Source organism: Macrobrachium nipponense, chromosome 29 (assembly GCF_015104395.2).
Source record: "Macrobrachium nipponense isolate FS-2020 chromosome 29, ASM1510439v2, whole genome shotgun sequence".
Classification (NCBI taxonomy): domain Eukaryota; kingdom Metazoa; phylum Arthropoda; class Malacostraca; order Decapoda; family Palaemonidae; genus Macrobrachium; species Macrobrachium nipponense.
The window spans coordinates 10804672-10832154 of record NC_061092.1 but is presented as its reverse complement, the minus strand read 5'-3'; the positions used below and the strand labels follow the sequence as shown (position 1 = coordinate 10832154).

General features: G+C 37.5%; 1 pseudogene; it reads left to right on the top strand.

Annotated features, from left to right (window-relative positions):
* LOC135206120 (prolyl endopeptidase FAP-like) overlaps positions 1-27483 on the top strand; it is a 195576-nt pseudogene that overhangs the window by 147591 nt on the left and 20502 nt on the right.

The window sequence follows — 27483 nt, the reverse complement described above, 5'->3', positions numbered from 1 at the left end:
CTAATATTTATTTTATTGTAGCCCTGACGAAGGGATGGGATTCCCGAAACGTTGGTGTAAACAAAAAGAAGAAATGCTTTCCGGTCCTCTAACTGTCCTTTGTGTGTGTGTGTGTGTGTGTGTTTGTGTTTGTGTAATCCGAGGCACAACTTTGCTTTGACCAAAAGGTGTAGGTATTGTTGCGAAGAAACGCGCGCCTCCTCATGGCGACAGGCGTGGTTACGCGTTGTAATTTAGTTCATTAGCTTAATGTCGAGGGTATATACCAGATCAATAGCACCACTTGGTACAAATTAGCCATTGGAACTTATTTATAACACCTTGGGCCAAAGCACAGCGCCGAGCTCCTCGCCTTCCCCTCCTTCGGGAACTGTGGCTGTAGTATGGGGGTTGGTCTGGCAAATATGATTGGCATAGTGCATCAGTAATGTAAACCTTATATATATATATCTATATAATATAATATATATATATATATATATATATATATATATATATATATATATATATATATTATTCTAGCTACAAATGTCCTTTAGTATCTAATTCCCCCGACCTCGGAATTACATATATGTAAACCGAAGGGAAATTTTTTAGTTGATAATCATTTAGCCCTCTCGTGGGTTCGAACCACCGCCCAGCGGACAGAGAAGAAATCGGGACTTCAGTGACGTGGTTCGAACCCACGAGAGGACGAAATTATTATCAACTGAAAAATTACCCTTCGGTTTACATATTTGAAATAATGTTAATTCCGAGGTGGAGCGAATTAGATATAAAAGGACATTTGTAGCTCGAATAGTTTATATGAATCACGGTGATGTGATAATTATTCATATATATATATAATATATATATATATATATATATATATATATATATATATATGTATATATATACATATATTATATATATATAATATATATATTATATTTATATATATTATATATATATATATATATATATGTGTGTGGTGGTGTGTGTGTGTGTGTGTGTGTGTGTGTGTCTGTGTGTACAACGAAGGTAGAACTCGATGAGGCGAAAACCTCATGGCCAAACCAGAGACTGAAATACCCCATCTGTATCTCTGGACAAAGAGAAAAACATGTAGAACGTAGAATAATCCCCTCATGAATGTTGGTTGAATGATTTATGACCCAGTCGAGGCCATAAAGGAGTTTTTTATTTAAGAAGAAGCTTCAGAAAATTAATGCTACTCTGTCTGTACCGGACGAAAATACTACGGCGACCTTTTTTATGCCCATTCTCTTCAGAAAATGTACCCCCGTGAAAGTAGGCACTTCGTGGGTCATTGGGCTTTTTTTTCATATATTGATTTCGTGTCATGCACCTTTAATCTGCGGAATTCTTTTGCTTCCTCCTTTTTCCTGAGTCTATCATCACTCCTGAAAGAGATTCAGTTAAGATTTAAAATTCTCTTATTAGTTTTGACAAACCCCCATCTACTCGTACTTATCCTTTTTTTTTTTTTAAATATAAAGATCATCACGGTGGGAATCTTTATACCCTTTTCTTGCCCTGCCTAGGAGAAGACAAGAAGACTTATAAGAGGGCAAACGGTGGAAGAAATATCCCCGCCTCCTAAAAGAAGAAAGGATATATATAAGACTCTGGATAGACTTCGTTCTACTCACCGATTCTTCTGCCGAGCCTCTCAGAATAACCCGCTTTCTTCCAGCTACATTTTCTTTACCCGGAAAAGAAAACGGGAAAAAACGGAAAGAAAATTGCAGGCCCCTGAGTCCTTTCGAATCCCCGGCGAAGGAGATCGGGGGCCTTGAAATTTCCTTTCTTGGGATATCTGAAGAAGAAGACGACAAACAAAACTGTCAGCAATTTTGGGGGCCTCCACTTAGGGAACCATATCTCCCGTCAAGCTTTTTAATCTTTACTTATTTTTTCCGTGTTTGTGGTTCATTTTCGAACGCCCATCTTTCTTTCTCTTTTCTTTCCCCCCCCCCCCCCCCCCCCCCCCCCCCCCCCCCCCCCCCCCACCCCCCCCCCCCCCCCCCCCCCCCCCCCCCCCCCCCCCCCCCCCCCCCCCCCCCCAGGTCTTATTTCTAACGCGTGTTTTGAGACTGAGAGTCCTTCGGTTTTCAAAAACAAATCCTACTACTCCTTTGTTGTCCGGTAACGTCCTTTGTTCCTTTCGCTCTAAATCCGGACTATTTTCGTGAATGATGCTATAAATATATATATAATACTATATATATATATATATATATAGATATATATATATATATGATATATATATATATCATATATATATATATATATATATATATATATATAGATTTATATATATATATATATATATATATATATATATATATATCTATATATATATATATTATATATATAGATATATATATATATATATATATATATATATATATATATTATAATATATATATAGGGTGTCCATAAAGTCCCAGTACCATTACAAGTATTTACTGCTTTTAATGGTACTGGAATTTTATGGATACATATATATATATTATATATATATAATATAATATATATATATATATATATATATATATATATATACACTCATAAGTTCAAGGACTTGATTTTATGCGCTGATATATCATGCAGACTGACAGGTACCGATGTAGGCACAAATATAACAAAACGTTAAGGGTCATGCTAAAATTACGCATATATATCCAAACACATAATGTGCTAATGCATTTACGATCAGCATCTCATTGCCAACATCGTCCATTTCGCCGTGTAAACAACAACAAAAACAACGTTGGGGGAGACCCTTCTCTCACACCCCCTCCCCCGCCACCACAACAACAACTTCCAGTGTGTTTGGAGGAGACCCTGTCTCCCTCTACCACCACCACCACCACCCACCCCCTCCTGCTCACTTGCAATGTGTTAGCAACTGGGACCATCGTCGTGAGCGTGAATTTGACTTTCCCCCAAAAGCAGGGAGTGGCCCGGCTCTGACGTCACTGTGACGTGCGGTTCTCACGTAAATTACCTCCACCCTCTTGGATGTGAAAACAGCCGACAAAGCACACAGATGTTTTAGATGCTTTCGTTGCTAAAAAATGTAGATATTTCGGGTGTTTTATTTCTTGGAGCGCGTGGTTTATTTCTTGGAGTGGGTGGTTTAATCCTTGGAGTGGTTGGTTTACTTCTTGGAGTGGGTGGTTTAATCCTTGGAGTGGTTGGTTTACCTCTTGGAGTGAGTGGTTTAATCCTTGGAGTGGTTGGTTTACTTCTTGGAGTGAGTGGTTTACTTCTTGGAGTGGTTGGTTTACTTCTTGGAGTAGGTGGTTTAATCCTTGGAGTGGTTGGTTTACTTCTTGGAGTGGTTAGTTTAATTCTTGGACTGGGTGGTTTACTTCTTGGAGTGGGTGGTTTAATCCTTGGAGTCGTTGGCTTATTTCTTGGAGTGGTTGGTTTATTTCTTGGAGTGGGTGCTTTACTTCTTGGAGTGGTTGGTTTACTTCTTGGAGTGAGTGGTTTACTTCTTGGAGTGATTGGTTTATTTCTTGGACTGTGGGTGGATTTTTCGGGAATTTTCTTCTCTGGATTATGTGTGGATGTCCTAAAATACGTAGGGAGAATTTTCTGCCTTTGAGTATGTAGTGAGAACGTTCTACCTGGAGTATTTAGCAAGATTTTTCTCAATATGTTGGTATTTCAAACAGTTTCTTTCTTAAGATACATAAGTAATTCTGGTATTTCTTAAGATACATAAGTAATTCTGGTATTTTCTGTCTTAGAATAAGTAGGAAGATTTTTCTCTGTCACAGAATATGCAGTCAGAATTTCTGTTCTGAAATATGTAGCAGTAATTTTCTGTCCTTGTTTATGTAGGTATTTCAAGTGCTTTCTTTCTTAAGATACGTATGTGTTTCTGGTATTTTCTGTCCTAGAATATGTAACAAGAATTTTCTGTCACAGAATATGTGGCAATAATTTTATGTCACAGAATATGTAGCAAGAATTTTCTGTCACAGAATATGTAGCAAGATTTTTCTGCTCTAGAATATGTAACAAGAATTTTCTGTCACAAAATATGTAGCAAGAATTTTATGTCACAGAATATGTAGCAAGAATTTTATGTCACAGAATATGTAGCAAGAATTTTCTGTCACGAATAATGTCGAGTAGCAAGAATCTGCTAGAATACAAGATGAAATAGCAAGAATTTTCTGTCACAGAATGTACAAGAATCTATCCCCCAGAATATGTAGCAAGAATTTTCTGTCACAGAATATGTAGCAAGAATTTTATGTCAGAATAGTACAGCAGAATAATTTTCTGTCAGAATATGTAACCAAGACAAGCAATTTCTGTACAGAATATGTAGCAAGAATTTTTATCACAAGAATGTAGCAAGAACTATGTAACAAGAATTTTATGTCACAATATGTAGCAAGAATTTTTGTACAGAATATGTGAATTTTTCTGTACAGAATAGTAACAAGAATTTTCTGTCACGAAAATATGTTTAGCAAAGAATTTAATGTCACAGAATATAGCAAGATTTTCTGCCCTAAGAATATGTCAAGAATTTTCTTGGTCACAAAATATGTAGCAAGAATTTTTTCTGTCACAATATGTAGCACAAAATTTTATGTCGATATGTACCAAGAATTTTTGTCACAAGAATAATTTTTGTACAAAGAATTTTATGTCAGAATATGTAGCAAGAATTTTCTGCCCTAGAATATGTAGCAAGAATTTTCTGTCACAGAATATGTAGCAAGAAATTCTAAAATATGTAACACGAATTTTCTGACTTGATATATGTGGTTATTTTACATGGTTTCTCCCTCGAAATACGTAAGTATTAAAGAAATTATATGTCCTAGAATATGTAGCGAGAATTTTCCATTTAGATTATGTAGCAAGAATTTTCCATCCTAGAATATGTAGCAGAATCTTCTATCCAAGACTGTGTCAGAATTTTCTGTTCTAGAGTATGTAAGAAGAATTTTCTCTCCTAGAATATGTAGCTATTTATGTAGCAAACATTTTTCTGTCCTAGAATATACACATATTTCATAACGGTTCTTTCTCAGATTACGTGAATCTTTTTAAGTTATTTTTTGTTCTAAACTTTAACATGAGTAACTATTTCAGTTTTTTGTGTTTTTTTTCCTAAATTTGTAGATACAAATTATACAGGATTTTCACTTGTTTCCCTTAACAAGAAGACAGACTAAATTTTTTTGCTCTCTTAAAATGTGTACATATTTCATATCTTTCTTAAAATATGAAGATATTTAACGTATTTTTCTCTTACAAAATGTGTCAATACTTCGATTATGTCTTCCTAAAGATATGCAGAATATATATATATATATATATATAATATATATATATATATATATATATATATATATATATATATATATATATATATATATATACATATAGTATATACCTTTATATACTAGATATTTATATACACTTATATGTCTGTGTTAGAGAGAGAGAGAGAGAGAGAGAGAGAGAGAGAGCAAAGACGATGGATGGGAGTCGTATCCCATTTAAAATCATTTCCGTTGACACAAACCTGAAAGGTAACTCAAGCAGGATACAAGAAGGGTTAAAATAAGGAGGACTGTAAGGAATATATATATATTTATATATATATATATATATATATATATATATATATTGACCCTACAGCTAACAAAAGTGGGCACTGTGGCTGAGCGGTACAGCGCTCGACTGATGTTTGCAAGGTCAGTGGACCACTCCCAGCCTACAGCTCAACGCTCCACCCAACTGTAATTTGGTGCTAGTACCTGAAGGGTCACATAAGAAAATAAAGAAATTCTTACATGGAAATGAAAGGAGACGCCAAAGACTTTCGAGTTTTAAGTGTTCTGAAGATGATTATGGTAACAGTCAAAGATTTGGTATCCTGTAATTTTGATGTGAGGATTTCGTATATATAATATATATATATATATATATAATATATATATATATATATATATATATATATTATACATATATTTATAAATGAATGATATATAATATATATGTATATATATATTATACATAATATTTTATAAAGAAATGAATATATATATATAATTGTATTATATGTAAATATTTATGTGTATTATATATATATATATATATATATATATATATATCATATATATATTTATAAAATATGTAATTATATATATATATATATACATATATATTATTTATATATATACATGGCTATTTGTGAATAGTAGTTATAGACACACGTCTATAATTTCAACTCAAAAAACAATGTTAGCCATCCTTTGTCCATTTTATACACACGACATTTCGAGTTGACGACGATGTCACACAACACATGCCCGATACTTCAGTATTGATCAGATGCAATAACTCCACTTTCCATTTCTCGTTGCCAGATGCAAAATGATGGCCAACAGCATGGAGCAGAACGACTGGAAGATACCTCCGGACAACACCATCCAAGTGGTGGACCCCATGGGAATGAATGATGTGAGTCTAACCTTTAAGTTTTTTCCTTTTTATTTTCCGTGTTTTGTTTTTATTTTTAAGGGGGGTCGATAGTACAATGAGTGATGTAGAGTACTGTCACTATTATAGATTCACATCAGCCGTGCATTTGATGTCTAGGCCAGCCCCTTCTTTCAGGAGAGGTGGAACATACATCCTGCCTATGTGGACTCTCGAGAGAGACTGAGTTCCAGCCCAGTCATTGGCTTATCAACAGCCAATCAGTAGCGTCGTAAGGGACTGGCCTAGACGTCAAATGCACGGTTGATGTGAATCTACTATAGTGATTGGGGTGGGTGGGGGTTGGGGGGCGGTGCGTAGCGTCTGTTACGTCAAGTATCTTGGGCTATGCTAAGTTAAGTTGGGTTAGAGTCCAACCCTTGTTTCTTTCATTTTCATTTTCTGCGTTTTGATATTTATTTTTTCGTTTTGGGGGTCGAATGCACAGTGGAGGATGTAGTAGTATTTTCACAAGAGATAGAGGACCTGGGTAGGGGGGCGGAGCCCCCGGTTACGTCAAGAAACTTGGGTTTTGCCAGGGCAAGTTTAAACTTTCTTTTCTTTTTTAAATTTATTTATGTATTTATTTTTGTAAGGGGTTGAGTAAATAACGTGGGGGGCCAGCTGTACTGTCACTGGTGAAGGGGGACCTGGGTTAGGGGGCGGAACCCCCCATTGGTTAAGAAACTTTGTGTATGTCATGTTAAATTGTGTTATATTAGGTTATAATAAGTAGCGTAAACGATTAGTGATTCCTCCTTTTTGCACTTCTTCATTATACTAAAAAAAACTTTTCACGTTTTTAATTTCTCACGAAGTAAAGTCCAGGTTTGATTAATCACCGCCATTATTCCTTTCCATTTCCCCTTTTGTACTTGTGCTAATTTCATTAGTTGATGTTATGCAATTATTAGTGGTGATGTCATGCATGCACTGTGCCTTTTTTCATGCACTCATGTCCCTTCATTTAATTTCAGGCTAACGTTATTTCTTTTTTTTTATGCCGTCCTCATGTAGTTAGCATGTGGCTCTCTCTCTCTCTCTCTCTCTCTCTCTCTCTCTCTCTCTCTCTCTCTTTGTGTGTGTGTGTGTCAGGTCAAGTCACATGAGACCCTTTGATACTTGTGCAAATAAGAAAAGAGAATGTCGCTTAGTTCTGTGCACTGCTCTCTCTCTCTCTCTCTCTCTCTCTCTCTCCAACTGACTGGGAAAGCAAGATATTTAGCTGTGAGACGTGCCTGTTGACGTGGAATCCGAACCATATCTAAAAATGTAGACGATATCTCCTTTGGCCTTCACCTTCCTGACTCTTTGTTTTGTAACTGAACTCTTCTTTTTGTATTTTTTATTATCTTCTGTAATTTCTTTCAGATGAACACCATACTCTTTGGAAGCTTGAATTTCAAGTCCATGGCACCTGCAGGCCTTTTTTATAAGTATAGGGTTTGTCTCCTGAATAATAATAATAATAATAATAATAATAATAATAATAATAATAATAATAATAATAATAATAATAATAATAATCGAGGCCAGAAACTGAGACCGAAGTCCAGTCATCAACTTCCCTTGAAGGTTTACTTAGACCACCAAGAACGATTTAAAAAAAATTTTTTTTTTTTGTTTTTTTTTTTTGAAAGGGCAGCAAAACATACAGAATTCACCCAAGTATACCTTAGCACCTAAAATTATATATATATATATATATATATATATATATATATATATATATATATATATAAGATATATATATATGTATATAATTTTTTATGGGAATGGCACCGAAACGAGCAAGTTTCTCCCATTTGTAGTTTATGACGAATTGACACGTTTGGAAAAAAAAGGACTGAACCGGGCACATTAGCCCGAATGACAGATGATACAATATTTCGCGTTCCTCAAACCCCCAATGCTGATAAAGAGACATCATTCGTTCTTGGTCACAAAAGACATAATTTAAGGGTGTGTCCCCATTGCAGTAAAACGTGTCATGCGTACACACTGGCAACTTGTCGCATACATATCACGAACATATTCCAAATAAGCTAGGAGCTGTAAGCTGAGCTAGATAATCAGATGATGCATTGGTTAGTACTACTAACCAATAAGTCGTTGACTTGTATTTAACCTGTCTGTGATTTGTGTACGATAAGTTTCTGACGTGTATTTGTAACATACATTACTGTAGTGTGGATGTACAGTTTTCCTCAATTAATATTTTAATGTGCAATTTCATGGTTTACTACTCTGCTAACATGATATCAGCATGTTCATTGTAACCAGTCCTAAAAATAAGGAAAACGCTCAAGGGGTGGTTTTTTACCCCCCCCCCCACCCAACACCCCCCCACCTTTCCACTTATATGTAATTATGGCCCTGATGGTAATAATATCACACAAGGACATTCAGTGCTGGGAATCGTTCCACTGAACTGCAACAAGTATCCAGTAATGGTGGCAACACGAATTCGTTAAATTCGTGCATTTCGTGGTTGCATGACACAGCCTTAATGAACCCCAATTTTGCCACCAGTATTGGCTACTTTGTGCTGATTTGGATTCGAGATGCAGAGCCTTGCTGTCGTGACGTTGCCTTGGTCAGGGTGAAAATATTGAGAACAGAGCTGTCAGTAATTTAGCCGAATTATTCTCGTATTTAGGTCATACAGGAAAATTCTCGTTTAACAAATCGTACGTTCTTACTTAAAAATGTCAAAAGGTGAGACGCAATCAGTTTTCATATACCAATGTACGTAAAGTTAATAGATGTAAAAATGATGGAAGTGCAGCTTCTTTCGATAATGACTATACTCGTTTTTTTTTTTCATCTGTCCACCCGCCTGTGGTGGTTGCGTATGGTAACACTGCGTCCCGGGCTTTAGATAGTTACATTCTACAATAATAACAATATCCTATTTCGAATATTAACGGTGTAATTCGCATACAGTAAATTATTAAAACACTTTTCAGACGCAAATGTACACCCAGATATCCTTTAATTAACTTAAAACTTACACGTAGCGTAACTATCTAAAGCCCGGGATGCAGTGTTACCATACGCAAACACCACAGGCGGGTGGACAGATGGAAAAAAACAGAGTATAGGTAGTGACTCATATGCTGCGTCCTTAATTCAATTCATGGTTAAACAAAGACAAAATGAATCACCTTCTGCAAAAATTAGACTTGGAATATAGTCTACGGTTGACGAGGCCATGACCACCTCTGATTCGTTTCAGAAGAAGGAAAAGGACTCATCAGACAAGTCTTCCTGCCGCATCTCTCTCTCTGGGAATAGGATTCAGCTTGAGCTCCTTTGCATGTCCTGTGTGTTAGTCCACCAAATCTGCTCTTTTTTCAGTTTAGCAGTGTAAGAAATCTTTGGTTATGTAAGAACAGTCATGGAAAGGGGACCCATGTGAAAACAATTTATACAAAATAAATAAATTAATTAATGGTTGTCATAAAGGGTTGAGTGTCAGGACTGATATAGATCTCAGAACTCTGACCACCCAACAGAGACAACCAAGTTAATGGTACCACTTTCTTTAAGAGAGCCTTTTCTTTACTTACGAGCCTCAGCATGAGTAGCTTTGCCATAAAGGACCTCTCTGAAGTCATCACTATTGCTTTATTGGGGAAGTGAGGAATCTTCACCTTAGACAGTTTTGTCTGGGACAATTCAGATGTATTCACGCTATTTATTGCATTCGGTTGGCTTGAAGAAACAGGTACCTCACTTTTCATTGGGCAATACCTGTGACGTCACGAGCGATGTCATCAGGGGGCCCCGTTGCTGGTTGGCTGTCCTCTTCGTGGGCGGAGCCTCATCCTTATTGGTGATGGTGGAGGTCCCCTCGAAGGGCGTGCTACCAAGGTCGTCCTCAGGGCGAGAGCTTGAGCTGCGATCACCCCTAGGGTTATAGGGACGTCCTCAGGATGAGAGCTAATGCTTCTATCATCCTCAGGATCCCTCTGGTGCGATGGTCGTTGTGGGGCGGTGTCTGCTGCTCTCCTGACGGCGGTGGGGAGGAGGAAGGTCTCCTGTGTGATGTTCAAACTGGGCTTCTCCCTCCCGATGTGCAGCGCTTCTAAGATTCGCAAACGACATAGATCGGGTGCCTGGTCGATAACCTCGAAGTTACCGACGATGTCGCTGCGTCGGATTCTTTTATTATGGGCAGTCCTTGCATGATTAAATACCGCTCCTTCCTGCGCGTGACAGGAGATCCTCTTGGAGAGGCGCATTGACGTCATCCCGATGTAAGTTCCGAGGCATCCTCGGATTGGGCACGTATATCTGTAAATGACGTTCGTCCTCTTCAAGGGATCCTGCAACGGTGCGGGGTTATTTTTCATAATAAGACTGCATGTTTTTTTACTTGTATAAAATATGATCAAGTTGATCTGCTTGTTGTTGTCGGTCGGGGAAACGTGATTCCTGATTATTTCCCGTAGGGCTCGCTCGTCTTCTTTATACCGCCGATGGAAGGTGCCCTTGTAGAAAAAATTAATTTTCTGCTGGGGGTCTGGGCGGGGTTCCTGTAGGTACCATTCTTCCATGCTCTTCCTGAAGACGTTCTGGATGCTTCGGTTGGTGTGTCCATTGTTTACTAGGACCTGGGCTGCACGTTCCATCTCCTTTATATGGGTGTCCTGCCATGTTGAACAATGGGAAAGAGCTCTCCTGACGTAGGCGCTGATGGTGGTGTCCTTATAGCGTTCAGGGCATTCACTCTCGCCGTTCAGACACATTCCCAGGTTCGTGGGCTTCGTGTAAACCCGTGTAGCGAACGTACCCTCCTTCTGTTCAACCAGGACGTCCAGGAAGGGAAGACGGCCATCACGGCTATATTCGATGGTAAATCGTAAACGGCTGTTGGTGTGGAAGGCTTGACGTATTTCCTCGATCTCCTCCCTCGTTCCTGCTTGGATGAAAGTGTCATCTATATATCTTACGTATATAGATGGCTTCCTAATGCTCCTAAACACACGCTCCTCCACCATGCCCATGTAAAAGTTCGCAAACAGGACCCCGAGGGGGGATCCCATCGCTACACCATCGATTTGTAAGTACATATGGCCATGGTGGTTAATGAAGGGAGCCTTCTTGGTGCATATTTCCAGCAGAGAGCGAAGGGCGTGTTCGGGGATATTCAGCGGGTCGGTGGATGGGTCTCTGTAGACACGTTCAAGGATCATTTCGATGGTTTCCATCTACAGGAACGTTAGTAAACAGCGACTCTACATCCATCGATGCAATACTGCCTCCAGGGGGCGCGGATCTTAAGGATTGCAGAAACTCCGCAGACGACCTTCAAAACTATGTGTGCCCTGGGGATGTAGGGGTGAGAATAGTATTTAGTTGTTTAGCAAGGTGGTATGTGGGAGCTGGTATTTGGCTAATGATAGGTCTTAAAGGGTTTCCATGTTTGTGAGTTTTCACATTACCGTAGATGTACCCGAGGTTGTAATCTCCAGAAATACTAGAGAGGTGTAAGGCGTTAGTGGCTGCGTTGACAGTTTCTATGATTCTATTGGCTTCGCGTTTAATGTCGTCTACGGGGTTCTTAGTAATACGTCGAAACTTAGTGGTATCGGCGAGGATCTCGTCGATTTTTTGTCTATATTCGGTAGTCTTGATAAGTACTAGGGCTGCGGTCTTGTCGGCTCTCCTGACGGTGATGTCTTCGTTTTCTCTCAAGCTTTTAGCAGCATCCCGCAGACGGCGATCGACGATGTCACTTTTATAAGTTCCTCGGTCTGTAAGGGCTTCTGCTAAGAGGAGAGGTTGAAGGGCGTCGGTGGTGTGTACATTCCCAAGGCTTTCTTGTTTCATTATCGTCTCCGTAAGATATTCTATCTCCATCCTTTTATTAAGGGGACGGGGGCGAGAGATGAAGTGGCCATAATAATGATGGCACTAGCAGCAACGCCCTCCCAACACCAATGCAGCACCATCAAGACATCGTCGACTGCCTGAAACGTATGGAGGAGAAAGATGCCCTGAAGAAACAGAAGACCATTACAAGAAAACTAATTAACCTTAATGGAGGTAAAATACGCCTGCCGCAAGAACATGACAAATATATTAACTTGACCACCACATACCCCATCCCTGAAGAAGAGGACATACTCAAGAAAGGCCTGAATTGCCACTTCATCTCTCGCCCCCGTCCCCTTAATAAAAGGATGGAGATAGAATATCTTACGGAGACGATAATGAAACAAGAAAGCCTTGGGAATGTACACACCACCGACGCCCTTCAACCTCTCCTCTTAGCAGAAGCCCTTACAGACCGAGGAACTTATAAAAGTGACATCGTCGATCGCCGTCTGCGGGATGCTGCTAAAAAGCTTGAGAGAAAACGAAGACATCACCGTCAGGAGAGCCGACAAGACCGCAGCCCTAGTACTTATCAAGACTACCGAATATAGACAAAAAATCGACGAGATCCTCGCCGATACCACTAAGTTTCGACGTATTACTAAGAACCCCGTAGACGACATTAAACGCGAAGCCAATAGAATCATAGAAACTGTCAACGCAGCCACTAACGCCTTACACCTCTCTAGTATTTCTGGAGATTACAACCTCGGGTACATCTACGGTAATGTGAAAACTCACAAACATGGAAACCCTTTAAGACCTATCATTAGCCAAATACCAGCTCCCACATACCACCTTGCTAAACAACTAAATACTATTCTCACCCCCTACATCCCCAGCACACATAGTTTGAAGTCGTCTGCGGAGTTTCTGCAAGCCTTAAGATCCGCGCCCCCTGGAGGCAGTATTGCATCGATGGATGTAGAGTCGCTGTTTACTAACGTTCCTGTAGATGAAACATCGAAATGATCCTTGAACGTGTCTACAGAGACCCATCCACCGACCCGCTGAATATCCCCGAACACGCCCTTCGCTCTCTGCTGGAAATATGCACCAAGAAGGCTCCCTTCATTAACCACCATGGCCATATGTACTTACAAATCGATGGTGTAGCGATGGGATCCCCCCTCGGGGTCCTGTTTGCGAACTTTTACATGGGCATGGTGGAGGAGCGTGTGTTTAGGAGCATTAGGAAGCCATCTATATACGTAAGATATATAGATGACACTTTCATCCAAGCAGGAACGAGGGAGGAGATCGAGGAAATACGTCAAGCCTTCCACACCAACATCCGTTTACGATTTACCATCGAATATAGCCGTGATGGCCGTCTTCCCTTCCTGGACGTCCTGGTTGAACAGAAGGAGGGTACGTTCGCTACACGGGTTTACACGAAGCCCCACGAACCTGGGAATGTGTCTGAACGGCGAGAGTGAATGCCCTGAACGCTATAAGGAACACACCACCATCAGCGCCTACGTCAGGAGAGCTCTTTCCCATTGTTCAACATGGGCAGACACCCATAAGGAGATGGAACGTGCAGCCCAGTCCTAGTAAACAACGGACACACCAACCGAAGCATCCAGAACGTCTTCAGGAAGAGCATGGAAGAATGGTACCTACAGGAACCCCGCCCAGACCCCCAGCAGAAAATTAATTTTTTCTACAAGGGCACCTTCCATCGGCGGTATAAAGAAGACGAGCGAGCCCTACGGGAAATAATCAGGAATCACGTTTCCCCGACCGACAACAACAAGCAGATCAACTTGATCATATTTTATACAAGTAAAAAAAACATGCAGTCTTATTATGAAAAATAACCCCGCACCGTTGCAGGATCCCTTGAAGAGGACGAACGTCATTTACAGATAGACGTGCCCAATCCGAGGATGCCTCGGACTTACATCGGGATGACGTCAATGCGCCTCTCCAAGAGGATCTCCTGTCACGCGCAGGAAGGAGCGGTATTTAATCACGCAAGGACTGCCCATAATAAAAGAATCCGACGCAGCGACATCGTCGGTAACTTCGAGGTTATCGACCAGGCACCCGATCTACGTCGTTTGCGAATCTTAGAAGCGCTGCACATCGGGAGGGAGAAGCCCAGTTTGAACATCACACAGGAGACCTTCCTCCTCCCCACCGCCGTCAGGAGAGCAGCAGACACCGCCCCACAACGACCATCGCACCAGAGGGATCCTGAGGATGATAGAAGCATTAGCTCTCATCCTGAGACGTCCCTAGTAACCCTAGGACCCTAGGGTGATCGCAGCTCAAGCTCTCGCCCTGAGGACGACCTGGTAGCACGCCCTTCGAGGGGACCTCCACCATCACCAATAAGGATGAGGCTCCGCCCACGAAGAGGACAGCCAACCAGCAACGGCCCCCCTGATGATATCGCTCGTGACGTCACAGGTATTGCCCAATGAAAAGTGAGGTACCTGTTTCTTCAAGCCAACCGAATGCAATAAATAGCGTGAATACATCTGACACAGACCATTGCACTCAGCGATCCCGTCCCGAAGATGGCCAAACGAGATGCCGAAACATGTAGACGCCTTGAAAACCAGAAAGAAGAAATAACAAGAAATACCGGATAGACCCCTGACGACTACGGCCTGTTCCCGACCTACGAAACCCACCGTGTACCTTTTGACGAACCCAGCCTGTCCCTGATAACCAGTTTTGCTTTTGATAACACCAGCCCGCCCGAAATTTCCGTTGACGACCTACAGCACGATGAACATTGGACAGCTGCTTTATAATACCAGCGTGCCAGAAAGGAAAATCATAAGGAGAATTGAAAGAATATTGTACAAAATCAATTCTGTGAATTCTGCCATTATTTTTAATAAAACTTGTTTGAAAGAAGGTCTGTTTTCCAGCGTACAATAATAATAATAATAATAATAATAATAACAATAATAATAATAATAATAATACTATTATTATTATTATTATTATTAATTATTATTATTATTATTATTATTATTGTTGTTGTTGTTGTTCTAAGGGGTCCACAATAATATAAAAAGAAATTAATAGTTCGTGTTTAATTTAAGAACACTTTACAAAGCTTTCGAACCCTTCCCTGGGTTCATCTTCGGTCAAAAAGAATTATTATTATTATTATTATTATTATATTCAGAAGATGTAACTTATTCATATGGAACAAGCCCCAGGGGCCATTGACTTGAAATTCAAACTTCCAAAGAATATTAAGGTGTTCATTAGGAAGAAGTAAGAGAAGGTAAAGGGAATACAGAAAGAAGAGACCCCACTTACTAAAATAAATACTTATTTCTGTAGACAGAAAAAGCCTAACGATTGGCTGTGTATGATATGCTGATATCTCTGATCTTTGGCCTCTAGTCTGTGGCCTATTTCATTGCATGTTCAGGTACTGTCTGTTGGGGATATTATTCCTCGCAGTGGTAGCTGGATCTAGTTGTATTCAGCTCAAGAGGTTGACTGAAACTTTTTTGCTAACGTTTCACAAAATTGTGAATGTCAAAGAGTCGTAGATAATCAGGAAGCCCTCTCAAATATTGGTTCCACAGTATCCTTGTGTGATTTATCATGGTTGATAGAAAATAAAGGTATACGATATGAATGGCCAATTACCAGGGTTGATAAAAGAATGAAAAGAATACAATATTAATGGCCAATTAGAGCTCTCTCTCTCTCTCTCTCTCTCTCTCTCTCTCTCTCTCTCTCTCTCTCTCTCTCTCTCTCTCTCAGTTTTCCCTTTGGTGTTTAGTTCTAGAATGTTTTTTGTAGCGCTTAGATATTCGCACTGCATAATTATTCGCTTAGTAGTGCATTAAAATTCATGATTCGTCATAATTTTCTTTCTGAAGTTCAGTGATGTTGCCAAATCTGGTCTTATTTTATCTCATTTATGCAGAAAAATCTCTTTGACCAAACTGCACTTCTCTCTTCCCCTGCTCTTCGTTCTAAGTTCTCTACGAGTAACTTTCTTCTGTTATGCATCTATTTAATGGAAGTTCAGTTTACAAGAATTGAAAGCAAATTCACAATAGGACAGAACTCTGAGACAACGAATAAAAAATACATGTTTGAGAATGACTATGAATTACTTTTCATGTACCAATGGATTTATTAATGGATCTACTCTAGAATATAGGGATTTAAAGAATATAATTCTCATGGTTTTGTGGATTCAGAAAACAAATGCAATGGATTTATTAATGGATTTACTCTAGAATATAGGGCTTTAAAGAATATAATTCTCATGGTCTTGTGGATTCAGAAAACAAATGCAGATTTCTATAGATCAGAACTTTGAGATAATGCACAAATAACTCATCACATGTTTGCCTGTCAATCACTTTTATATCCTGTGGATTTATTCATGCCTCCATGGCTGTAATCTATTGAGAATTTAGGGGATTTACTGTTATGAATCTGTGGTATAGTCTGAATTACATTTTTCTCCATGGATTTACTCTGAAATATGGGGAATTTAGGGGATGTACACTGTTGTGGTTATATGGGATTGTTTAAATTACTTTTTACACACCAAAGGATTTATTCAGTCCCCCATAGATTTAATCTTAAATATAGGGAATTTACGGGATTTAATTCTTGTGATCCTGTGTGGTTGTTTGAATGTCTATATATCTACCAAGGGATTTATTCATTCCCCTATGGATTTATTCTTAAATATAGGGAATTTACGGGATTTAATTCTTGTGGTCCTATGTGGTTGTTTGAATGTCTATATATATACCAAGGGATTTATTCATTCCTCCATGGATTTATGCTTAAATATAGGGAATTTACGGGATTTAATTCTTGTGGTCGTATGTGGTTGTGTGAATGTCTAAATATATACCAAGGGATTCATTCATTCCTCCATGGATTTATGCTTAAATATATCGAATTTACGGGATTTCATTCTTGTGATCCTGTGTGGTTGTTTGATCTTAAATATAGGGAATGTACGGGATTTAATCCTCATGGTTCTCTTGGGTTGTTTTTCAAATCCACGTCTCGATTTGCACCCAGGAAAACTTAAAGTACATAGACTACCTGGTGGACGGAGAACAAATGAAGGTCGGTATTACAAAGTGCTTAATTAGAAGGTTAGGTTTTAGATGGGCCTTCTCACACTGAAGTGTTTTATTTTCTTTGTTTTTCTTTGTCTCTTATATTTGTCTTATTACACTCGCCTTTCTTATAGAATTGTTTTTTTGTTTCCAGAGAGCCTCTGTGTCACATGTTAACAGCAGCTGTTTTGAGGTCAAAGAATCTTTTTTCATTATACTCTTGACTTTGAAAGCTGGTTCGTAGGTCATTCTTTCCTTCATGGGTGAGGACGACAGTCTATGTATGATTCACGAATGAGTCAAGATCATAAGACAGTTCACTGAAGACGGAAAGGTTTCATGATATAATTTGGAACTCAGTATTGATACTCTTCTAACTCTCTAGGCTTCGAAAATTAAATCTTACTGACGAGAAGTCTCAGGTTTTTAGAAACCTGGTTTCTTCACTGAGTCAAAAGAAAAAAGATTCTTTGGCCAAAATACTTTATAACCGTTACTTTCATGCCAGTGTTTTTTATTTTTTTATTTCTTTATCTCCAGTAGCCTGTGTCAAGCTATTATATCTCTACAGGCACCTTCAATGGCAACACTTATTTTGCAGTTGCAACTTGATATGATCATCACAAGCACTTCTTAGCATTATTATTTCTTTCAACTTCACGATACTTGTATACAGAGTCCTTTAGGTACCATTTAGAAACAGTCCTGCTACATGGTAAACTGTGACCTGCCTCGATGAAAAATCCCTTCTTTTCAACACACCCCACATTGCGCTCGATTCCTAAATGTTTTTGAAAAGAAATGTGTACCCTACATAACTATGTGCTGGAGGCTTTATTAAATGTAGATAAGTTATTACATCCCTTTTAAATATCGTCACAAAATTGAAGCTGATAGAGGAAGAGGGATGAACTAGAGATTAAGCAGGCTTGAGGTTACGATAGGACAGGATAATGTTGAACTATTGAACTACTCGCGCAAAAGCAAGAAGAGGAGATTAGAACAGAGAACCATGAACATAATTAATAATAGCTGGAAAGGGAGGAGGCGTTGCGCCACCAACAGCGACAGTCTTGAAGATTTTAGACGGAAAAGTAAGAAGAAAGTTTATAGGGAGTTGCACTAAAAGCCATAAACCGGAAGTCGTGCTGAAATAGCGTTGTGTTTGACCTTTTCCAGTGTTTTAGGTATGTCTATCGAAAAGGTTCAAAATGCCCCATTTGGTGAGTGACCAACATCAGTAAGACAGAAAAGGCCACAAGTAGACATTGATTCGATAGGAGGGAATTGGAACTTGTTGAGATATAATTCTTCATTTATTTCCAGACTCATTTTAGAAAGGGTATTAATTTGCCAGAAAGTTTAAAATATAATTTTTATTCTTTTCATTTTCATCTGGTCCTTAGAATCACTCGATAAAGTTGAAGTAGAGTTGTTGTATGAAGTAGATGTTTAACAATACCAATAAGCTTGTACAAATATTATGCTCTTAAGTGATAGCAGTAGAAGTAGTAGTGATATTGGTAGTATGAGATATCCAGAAATCATATTAATAATCCGCACCATTTCGGGCTTATTCAATTTTGTTGTGATCATTGCTTGGCCAAAAAAACATTAGCGTATGTGATTACTTCTATTTTCCATATCTTAATCGCTTAGAGAAAGTTACCCCCTCTCCAAGTTTCGAGTAATAAGAAACCCTGCTTAAGACAAAGGACTAGCTATGTTTTTTTCTTCCAAATGCATGGAGAAGTTTTCCAGAATTCATGGAGACCTTGTTTTTCCAGAATTCTTGGAAACCAATGTGATCCAGAATTCATGGAGATTGTGTTTTTCCAGAATTCATGGGAACCAGGGTTTTCCAGAATTCATGGAGATCGTGTTTTTCCCGAATTCATGAAAACCTTGGCTTTTCAGATATCATGGAAACCTTGGCTTTCCAGAATTCATGGAAGCCTTGTTTTTCCTGAATTCATGCAGACGCTGTTTTTCAGAATTCATGGAGACCTTGCTTTTCGGCTAATTCATGTGATCTTGTTTTTCCAGAATTTATTTAATCTTGTATTTGCAAAGTCCATGGAAATATTTTTTATTTCCTGACAAAATTCTTGGAAACCATGAATTCCAGAATTCATGGAAATTTATTTTACCTGGAATTGATGAGGAAACTTTTTCCTGGAATTAATGGAAATCTGGTTTTTCTAGAATTCCTGGGAGACTCCTTTTCCAGAATTCATGAAAACATGGTTTTCCGCAATTTATGGGGCACTTGTTTTTCCAGAATCCATGTCACTGAGTTCTGAAACACTTCCATATTAGCTTTGTTTTCCAAATCACTCCCCTCCCTCCCCCAGAAGATTTTTTCTCAAAGTTTCATGGAATCTTTTTTTTTATTTCCTTTTTTTTTTAAATTCCAAGGAAAATTGCTATTTCTATTTCCTGTGATTTCCTGGACTAAACCCGAAAACGATTCCAAGAAAAATTGCTGTATCTGATTTTTCTGGAAGACTTATTTCTAAAAAGATTCCAAGAAAAACCGATATTTCTGATTTATTTTTCTGGAAAATCTATTTCTAAAAGGATTCCAAGAAAAATTGCTGTTTGTGATTTTCTGGAAAACTTATTTCTAAAAAGATTCCAAGAAAAATGGCTATTTCTGATTTTTCTGGAAAACTTATTTCTGAAAAGATTTCATGAAAAATTGCTGTTTCTGTTTTTTCTGGGAAACTTATTTCTAAAAAGATTCCAAGAAAAATTCATGTTTCTGGAAAACAAATTTCTAAAATTTTCACAAAGGAAAGTTGACTTTCCAAATTTTCAAGAAAATTTATTATGAAACGATAAAAAAATTAATTAAACAATGACTTTTTATTCTAAGTCCCAGTAAAAGTTTTTTTCCATATCCCAGTAAAAGGTTTTTCAACAAGTTTCAGAATTTTTTTTTTTTTTACAGATAGTTCGCCACAAATTTTCCTTAAATCTTAATATTTTTCATCAGAATTTCAGAACAAAATTTTAAACTATTTCATAAGCGAAACCAGAAAACCCTATTATAAAAATTATACAATGATTCTAATCTGATTTAAGGATTTTTTTTTTTTTTTTTACAAAATTTCAGAAAAACTATTTTTACCAGACTGTGGAGTTTTTTTTTAAGAAAAAAAAAACAACCTAATTTTCACAATGCACCAAGATTTTTCACTGTCAAAAACATCGCCAAAAACCGATTGTTACAAAACCTCAGGACAAACTTGACGCAGGCTAAACTAACACCTGTTAATCTATTGGAACTTTGTAGAGTGTTGCTGCTCTGGCTTTTGTAATTCAACTAAAATAGCACTGGCAACATTCATTGTGTGACTCCCTTAAAAAAATATTTTAATTATGATTCCTGAGAAAGCTCTCAGAAGAGGTACTATTTTGGCATAATGTCCAACAAAGGCCTCGCCCCGCGGACTTCAACAAAAATCCAATTTGTGTTATAAATATACAAACGCATAATTAATTCATGTTGAACGAACTTACCAGTATTTCATCTACGATAAATCAAAATTATTTAAAAAAAAAAAAAAAAATTTGGGCTTGATTACTTCAAGAATGAATCAATTGCTCGCGATCTGACTGTAAATTAATGTTGTGAGAATAAGAATTTTAATTGGTAATCAAATTTATGTCTTGCTTTTTTGACCGACGTGCTGTGTTGAATTTTGACGCATGTGATGACTACCAAATTCTAACTTTTTTTTTTTTGAAGTTTTTGAAAACTAACTGACAGGTGGAAGCTGATGAATGTTGACGAATACTACATCATTTTTCCTCCTTTTGTAATGATGATTCTTACAGTCCAGTCCTTCTGTAAAAGGGACAAAATAAGCGAATGACTAAAGATAACGATTTGCATTGTAATATATTTGCAGTTAATGACAAGACCGTTTGCTAAGATAAGTTAATGATTAAAGAATTAGACAGAAAATGATAAATAAAGGATATTTTCATCACTGTATTAGTTTCGGTTGTTTAATTTTGGCATGTGGTAAAATAACTTAAATGACTTTGGAACAAATACAAAAATAACGAGAATTAAAATATATATTCTTTATTTATGGTAAATTGTAAAGTAATTGAAAAGCTAAAGATTTATAATAACGAAATGAGAAGTCAAGAGAATTTACAAAAAAGTCAGTGCTTATTGAGGGAAATTGGTAAACTAACAAACAAAAGAATTTTACAACAGTTTCAGTGCTTTGTATGTAGTAAATGATGAAAACATGAAAAAAGTGAAAAATCAGAAAAATAATCATGTAATTTTCGTTTGCATCTATTTTATATTGAAAAATATGAGGATACCAAAAAAATGAAAAACATCATTGCCGTATTTTAGTAAACGATGAAATAACGAAAAGAAAACTGAAGAATTAAAAATGTGAAAATAAGTTCAAGGAATTTTTTCATTGATATACTATTTTAATTTTAAAAATACGAGAGTACAAAACAGTTTCAAAACCAGTTTCGTCGCTTCAATTTATTAAACGATAAAAAATGTGAAAAATCAAAAATAGAAATGAAAAATATCAAGCCGTTTATTTTCGTTTCTTTAATATTTTATTCACTGACGGTTGATAAATTCAAGCAGTTTAGTTCATTTATTTATTTATTTATTTATTTATTTATTTATTTATTGACATATTTCATCCCCTCCCGCAGAACGATGACGAGGGTACAAAGAGGAACTGGCCGGGCATCTTCATCTCCCTGGGCATCATCGCCTTCGTCCTCCTGATGGTGACAACGGCCACCTTCATCGTCGGCGAACCCCAGCCCCCCTTTTACGGCAGGCGGTTGCTCATCAAGGACCTGGCCAATCCTGACCTCATTGCCTCGCCTATGGGCACGCAGTGGGTCACGGGTAAGGCGCCCACCCCCCATATTCTCTCTCTCTCTCTCTCTCTCTCTCTCTCTCTCTCTCTCTCTCTCTGTCTGCCTTCGAACTGGGCACGTTTACTTACACTGAGATTTGCATGACAAGGAAGGCTTAAACTCTCTCTCTCTCTCTCTCTCTCTCTCTCTCTCTCTCTCTCTCTCTCTCTCTCTCTCTCTCCGGGAATGATATATATGGGCGTCGAACGGATCTCTGGTAGGAAATTTTTTTTTTTTTTTTCAAGTTAAAAAAGTTGAAAAATAAAAAAATTAATCCCTCCAGTCTAAAGAAATATAATATTCCCGCCTCCCCCTCCAGGTAACCAGCTGGCCTACCAATCGGAGAATGACGGCATCAGGTTGCTCAACATCGACACAGGCATCAACATTACCCTCGTCACCAATATAGCTGTAGTGAGTGTCAGCTGTTTTTATTAATTATTAGAGATTAGTGCCATTGTATGCTCCGCCTGGTGGTGAGTGGGGATCCTGAATTCCATTTTGCTCGGTTACTGATTTCCGTGTCAAATGTTGTATTATTTTGAAGGTTAATGGAGTGCGCGGTTTTTAGTGGAGAGTCATAACTTAAAGTAGGACTGAATTTCCGGCAAAGTATATATTTATTTTGAAGGTTAATTGAAAAGTTAGTTGAAGCATTAATTAAAATTGGGCGGTTACCTGATTTCCCGTGTCCGAATGTTCTTGAAGAAGGTTAATGAAGGTTAGTGAGGAGCCATAAACTGAAAATATTGTTGGCTTGGCAGTGAGCCGTGTCAAAATGTTGTATTTAGTTTAATAGGTTATTAATGAATTGGTTAGTGAAGTCAGTTAAACTTAAATATTGTTAGTTACTGATTTTTGTGTCAAATGTATTATTTTGTAGGTTAATGAGTGGTTAGTGAGAGTCATAACTTAAATTTTCTTGGTTCCTGATTTCCGTGTCAAATATTGTATTATTTTGTAGGTTAACGAGTGGTTAGTGAGAGTAATAAGTTAAATATTGTTAGTTACTGGTTTTCGTGTCAAATGTTCTGTTATTTTGAAGGTTAATGTTGGTTATTGATTGTCATTTTTTGTAGTGTCATAAGTACTTTCTCCTTGCTTGGTGTCAAAAGCTTGGTTTGTTGGCCAGTTTGTGTCGTAAGGTTTGTTTATTGGTTGAGGACTGTCCATGCTTTTTTTTTTTTTTTTTTTTTTCTTTTTTTTTTTTGGTGACTGTCTGACTTTTAGCGTCTTATTTAGTGGGTGTCATAAGTTTTTTCTGTTGGCTAGTGAGGGACATACGTTTTATATGTTGGTTAGCAAGTGTCATAAGTTCTATTGTTGTTTAATGAGTTTCACTTGTTTTAACTGTAGTCAGTGTCATAAGGTTTACAAGTTATAAATGTCTTAAGTTTATATATTGGTTAGTGAGTGTCATATAAGTTTTATATGATAGTTAGATATTACGATAAGTTCAATTTTTTGATTGATGATTGCCAAAAGTTTTTTGTATTCATTATTTGGCACCGAAAGTTCCAATCGTTTGCTGTGGACTGTCAAAAGTTTTATTTCTTGATTATTTCATTGGTATGTTTTAAGTTTTGATAGTTTAATTACTTGTTAATGACTGTGAGATGACCTAACTGTTGGTTTTATGAATGCTATATATTTTCGTAATTAGTGAATGGCATAAGTTTTATGTGCTCGGTAATGGATGACGAAGGTTCATTTTTAAAAACTTGATATGAATTGTGCTCTCTCTCTCTCTCTCTCTCTCTCTCTCTCTCGTACTAAATGGTTTTTACAAGTTGAAATGTGAGTGTTGAGCACTGAGAGAGAGAGAGAGAGAGAGAGAGAGGAGAGAGAGAGAGAGAGATTACAGAACGGAAATGGTGACTTGCTAAAGCCTAAAAATATTTGCTTAAGTCAAATACCAGAACATCTTCAACCAATATTTGATGTCTATTCGATAGATATCCCTTAAAAGCATTCATTAAGAGACGCGAAACCACTTTTATCCTTTATTTTTTATTAATTAATACATCCCTCATACATTCCCCACCCGCCAAACGAAATTAACTAATGCTTTCATGCAAGCAGCAGCAGTTATTACTGGGTCACAAAACCGTCAATGTAGCACAGAGCGTGTTGCAGATAACACGCTCTCTAATATGACTTTAAAAGCCCTTCCAGCCCCGTGCATGTCAACCTATTAGCAAGGGGTGGTTTGCCTTATTTGTGTATGCTCGTGTGGGCGCGTGCGTGTGTTTTGTTTTTGAGAGAGAGAGAGAGAGAGAGAGAGAGAGAGAGAGAGAGAGAGAGAGAGAGATTGGTGGTGGGAGTGGCTTGTAAGTAAAAGATTCCGCGCATACTTTTAAGAGTTCATTCAGCGCATGCGCGGATGAATGTAGGAACATTGAACCGTTTTCTACGATCGACTTTTGATATATATATATATATATATATATATATATATATATATATATATATATATATTTGTGTGTGTGTGTGTGAGCATTAGATCGTAATCGTTGTATAAGAGCCAGTTTGTATTAATGGTATTATCTGTCTGTCTATCTATCTATCTATATAGATAGATAATTTGACCGACTCCAAGAAGGAAACCATTGCTATCGAATGACAGCGTCAATTTGCAGTTGTCAATATTCAAAGCTAAAACTCGCTTTCCTGCGGGTGAAACTTAGTGCTCTATATTATCCTTTTTTTTTTTTTTTTTTTTTGCGCAACGGATTTGAATGCCTTTGAGCTACTAACTAAACGGGAAGAAGAATTACTGTTGTCGACCACATCTCAAACAAAGCATATTCTTTCATGGAAAACCAAGCATATTCTTTCATGGAGAAAAGTGCTTCTCTGGTGGTGGAAAGGGTATATAATTTGTGCAGTGATTTGATATTCTCTTTGCTCTAATTGTATTTTGAGGAGGCGTTTTCATTGATTGTCAGTTACAAGAGAAATATTGTAATTATGCACGTATCACTACAGTTATTTGTTTAGATTTATGCCTTCTGTTTGGAAAGAATTACTAGTACAGTAAAGTTTATGCGGTATTTGAATCCATGGATAAATGTCTTACTGTACCATGATATTCTATGTTCGTCATTAATTTAACAAATGCCATTCAGAACATCAAAATGCCTGTCATTGACTATCAGACTGTAATATCCTTTTGGATTAGGGCTATTGAATATTGCATCATATTCTGTTTTCGTCATTTATGTAACAAATGACATTCAAGTTATCAAAATGCCCGTCAGTGGGAAAATACTAATATCTTGTTGGGTTAGTGCCATTGAATATTGCATCATATTCGGTTTTCGTCATTTAATGTAACAAATGAATTCAGGTCAATCAAAATGCCTGTCATTATACAATCCTTCTGGATTGTATAATGTACATGAATACAGTCACCGACTGGAATATCCTTCTGGATTGTACTGATTGGATATATTCCATTGAATAGAATATTTCACTGACTGGAAATATCCTTCTGGATTGTATAAATGCTAATGAATAGTCACTGACTGGAATATTGCTTCTGATTGTATAATAATGCTAATGAATAGTCCACTGACTGGAATATCCTTCTTTGATTGTAATAAATGAATGAATAGTCACTGACCTTCTGGAAATATCCTCTTGAATTGTATCATAATGCTGAATGAATAGTCACTGACTGGAATATCCTTCTGGATTGTATAATGCCAATGAATAGTCACTGACTGGAATATCCTTCTGGATTGTATAATGCCAATGAATAGTCACTGATGGAACTCCTTCTTGGATTGTATATAACCTGAATAGTCACTGACTGGAATATCCTTCTGGATTGTATAATGCCAATGAATAGTCACTGACTGGAATATCCTTCTGGATTGTATAATGCCAATGAATAGTCACTGACTGGAATATCCTTCTGGATTGTATAATGCCAATGAATATGTCACTCGGACTTGTTAATAAATCCTTCCTTGGGATTGTATAATGGCCAATGGAACTAGGCACTGACTGGAAGTATCCTTCTGGATTGTATTAATGCCACAATGAAATAGTCACTGACTGTAATATCCCCCCAATGAATAAAGTCACTGGACGTGTAATATCCTTCTGGAGAGTATCAATGCCAATGGGAATAGGTCAACTTGCACTGAATAATATCCTTCTGGATTGCTATAATGCCAATGAATAGTCAATGACTGGAATATCCCTTAATGAATAGTCCACTGGACTGTAATATCCCTAATGAATAGTCACTGACTGTAATATCCCCAATGAATAGTCACTGACTGGAATATCCTTCTGGATTGTATAATGCCAATGAATAGTCACTGACTGTAATATCCCTAATGAATAGTCACTGACTGTAATATCCCCAATGAATAGTCACTGACTGTAATATCCCCAACGAATAGTCACTGGAATGTACTATCCTTCTGGATTTTAATAATGCCAATGAAATAGTTCACTGGACTTGTAATATCACGAATGAATAGTCACCTGAACTGTAATCCTAATGAATTGTCACTGACTGTAATATCCCAAGAATAGTTAACTGAACTGAATATCCTTGGATTGCAATAATGACAATGATAAGTCAATGACCCTGTAATAATCCCTAAGAATAGTCACTGACTGTAATATCCCCAATGAATAGTCACTGACTGTAATATCCCCAATGAAATAGTCCACGGACTGGTAATAAATCCTTCTGGATTGTATAATGCACCCCATGATAGTTCAACCTGACTGTTATCCCTATATGTAATAATAGTCCCCCTGACTGTAATATTCATGAATAGCACTGACTGTAATATCACCCCGAATGTCATAGGTATGTATATCTATGGATTGTAAAGCCAATGAATATTGCAAGATTTGGAAATGTAATATATGATTCATTTTCCGTTTTCTCTCCTCAGCATCAAACAGGAGCAGAAGAATTTTCAGTGTCCCCTGATCTGCGTTACGTTTTACTTGTCCACGACACTATAAAGGTAAATAACAGCAACAGTTGTAGTTATTAACAATACAAGAAATAATTCCTATTAATAAAAGCGTATTTTTGTGAATATTC